Raw genomic sequence first — 3,395 nt, 5'->3', positions numbered from 1 at the left:
CATAATTTTTAATTATTATTTTCAGTGATTAGAATTTTTAACACCAAATTAGGTCAAATTAGGATTAAAAAATTTCAAAAATATATATATTTTGTAAAAAAATATTTTTATTGATAGATTTACGATCAAGACAATGATACGAGTGCATAGAAACTTGTTTCATCAAATTCTGATGTCTCTCGGTCCGTATTTAAGGTGTCCAATTTTATTTTATTTTTTTTTAAATAATTAAAATTATGGGACGAATCCAGAGATTCGTCCCAAAACTGAAAATATTTTTAAATAAATAAAATCAAACACCTAAGGCTTAAATATGGACCTAGAGACATCGAAATTTGATGAAACAAGTTTTTATGCGTCCGTATTGTTGAGCTGATCGTAAATACGTCATCATCCATAATTTTTAATTAATATTTTCAATGATTTAAATTTTTAACACCAAATTAGGTCAAATTGGGATTAAAATATTTCAAAAATATATATATTTGGTAAAAAATATTTTTATTGATAGATTTACGATTAGGACAATGATACGAGCGTATAGAAACTTGTTTCATCAAATTCCGATGTCTCTAGGTCCATATTTAAGGCGTCCAATTTTGTTTTATTTTTTTTTTAAATAATTAAAATTTTGGGACGAATTTCTGGATTCATCCCAAAATTTGGGACGAATCTCTGGATTCGTCCCAAAATTTGGGATGAATCCTGTATTCGTCCCAACTTTTGGGACAAATCCAGGAATTCGTCCCAAAACTGAAAATATTTTTAAATAAATAAAATCAAACACCTAAGGCTTAAATATGGACCTAGAGACATCGGAATTTGATGAAACAAGTTTCTATGCGTCCGTATCATTGAGCTGATCATAAATACGTCATCATCCATAATTGTTAATTAATATTTTCAATGATTTAAATTTTTAACACCAAATTAGGTCAAATTGGGATTAAAATATTCCAAAATTATATATATTTGGTAAAAATTTTTTTTATTGATAGATTTATGATCAGGACAATGATACGAGCGCATAGAAACTTGTTTCATCAAATTCCGATGTCTCTAGGTCCGTATTTAAGGCTTCAATTTTGTTTTATTTTTTTTTTAAATAATTAAAATTTTGGGACGAATCTAGGATTCGTCCCAAAACTAAAAATAATTTTTAAAAATTAAAATCAAACAGCGAAAACTTATATCTTGATCTAGAGATATCGGAATTTCATGAAACAAGTTTCTATGCGTTCGTATCATTGACCTGATTGTAAATATGTCATTATCCATAATTTTTAATTAATATTTTCAGTGATTCAAATTTTTAACACTAAATTAAGTCAAATTGGGATTAAAAAATTTTGAAAATAAATATATTTGGTCAAAAATATTTTTATGAAGATATTTACGATCAGGACAATGATACGAACGCATAGAAACTTGTTTCATTAAATTCCGATGTCTCTAGGTCTGTATTTATTCCTTTTGATTTTTTCCCCTTTTTTATTAAAAAAAATTAAATTCTGGGACGAATTCCTAAATTCGTCCCAGATTTTGGGATGAATCCAGGATTCATCCCAGATTTTGGGACGAATCCAGGATTCGTCCCAAAATTAGGGTCAAAATTGGGAACAAAAAAATTTTGATGCGAATAACCCTATATCTATATCCCATCCCGATTCTTGTTTTCTTCCCCATTTCTTTCTCCCCCGTTCCCCTTCCAACCTGCGATTTCCAGGGTTTCGGCCACATCTCCAACCGACGACGGCGGTGTGATATGCGACGATCGCTTGATCCCTACCTGGTCATCGCTAGGCCGCTGCTTGGCCGGCGTGTGGCTGGCCACTGCCAGGCGCTGGCTGGCCGGCGTCTGGCCGCCGGCGTGGGCCTTGCCGTGGCTAACCGCCGTCTCCCTTTGCAGCTGAAGAAGAAGCCCAAGATCATGCAGCAGCATCTTGATGTAAGTTTCCTATAAAAAACATGCTGGTTTTCCTAAATTTGGTTTGATTTCTCGCACTTGACTTAGAATTGATCGCTTTTCTGCTCTTTACCATTGATATGCGCCTTCTCTTATGCTTGATTTGCCTCTGTAGTATTGTTTCCCTGGTTTATGGCTATCCAAGATAACTCCTCGATCCTACAAAGCCAATGAATAAGGTTAGTTTTATTTGTCCTCGATTCTGCAAGGGTTAGAGATCGTTGATGAGGGTTTTAGTTCTAGAAACTAGTAAGAGCTCAGTTAAATGATTTTAGACTTGCCATTTATTTATTAAGAATCATTTCAGATAACTCAGAGACTCTTTGACGAGATGACTAATCAAAATGGTATATCCAAATCTTTGCTAAGAAATCAACACCAAGTACATTGTTCAGGATTTCATTGTGATTTCTTCAATAATATGTTTTTAATTTTTAGTTTCTATTTTTTTTTAATGAAATGAGAATTGAATTATTTGTAGAAAATATTGACTTTCATGCGTATTAATCAGTACATGTTTTCAATTGCAGACATGTGTTCTTATAGTCCGTATACATTGTGAAGGTTGTAAGGATAGGTCAGGAAGAAGGTGCAGAAGGTTCAAGGTAAGTTGTGGGGTTCAGTTGTATTTTATTCGTTGTTTAATTGGTTTATTGTTTGGCTGGGTTCATGTGGTACATGGAAGCAATAAATAACATATTGTTGTAGGAGCTTTGTTGATTCTTTGAAAATGTGAACTCAATTTTACTCTGTTTCAATTATGTTTCATATTCTGTTATTTACTTGAGTTATGCTTGTATTGTATTGTAGAGTGGTAGATCGTTGTATCTCAGAGAAGGAAAATGTTTGTCTGGCAAACTCTATATCTGAAATGCATAAATTTGGAGCAATCTATAATATCAAATGGTTCTCATACTTTGGCACATGAATCCAATGATTTGGGTAAAAAAGATAAAAAGAAGAAAGGAACAAAAAGAGGAAGGCACTTTGATAGAGATTCTCGAGCTACTAATCCAGAGGTTCGTTTGGAGTCTCTAACTAGGCAATATGAATGGAGTCTCTAATATTCTAACTTTATTTTTGTCCTGATTTGATAATGTTCTTTGTGCAGGTCTCAGGTGTGATCTCACTGTAGTTGAAGATAGCTGTATTTGTTCACCTCTTTTCGGTATTCCTAAGTTCATTAATATGCATTTACTGATCTATATATACAGTTAGCTTTAAATAATTATGTTATAGTTGTTTAATTATATAAAGTTAACTTTAAATAATTATGTTAAAGTTAGCTTTAAATAGTTGTTTAATTGTGTTCCTTCTTTTTGATAAGCTGCTCTTTCTTGTTTTGTCTTCAATGATAATGATGCATAAAAGTTCTGAATTTGATCTATGTACAGTCTCAAAACTATATAGATACATAAAAGTTCTATAT

General features: G+C 32.1%; 1 long non-coding RNA gene across 1 annotated transcript; it reads left to right on the top strand.

Moving 5' to 3' along the window:
* Nucleotides 1-1,910: 1,910 nt before the first annotated feature.
* Nucleotides 1,911-2,934, top strand: LOC122011598. Its single transcript, XR_006119981.1, has 4 exons — nucleotides 1,911-1,948; nucleotides 2,082-2,145; nucleotides 2,497-2,571; nucleotides 2,802-2,934. It is a non-coding gene; the product is annotated as an uncharacterized LOC122011598 (long non-coding RNA).
* The last annotated feature ends 461 nt before the right edge of the window (nucleotides 2,935-3,395 follow it).

The sequence above is a fragment of the Zingiber officinale genome, chromosome 1A (assembly GCF_018446385.1).
Source record: "Zingiber officinale cultivar Zhangliang chromosome 1A, Zo_v1.1, whole genome shotgun sequence".
Taxonomy (NCBI): Eukaryota; Viridiplantae; Streptophyta; class Magnoliopsida; order Zingiberales; family Zingiberaceae; genus Zingiber; species Zingiber officinale.
The sequence above is the reverse complement of the archived record's forward strand: the minus strand, read 5'-3'. Positions and strand labels throughout refer to the sequence as shown.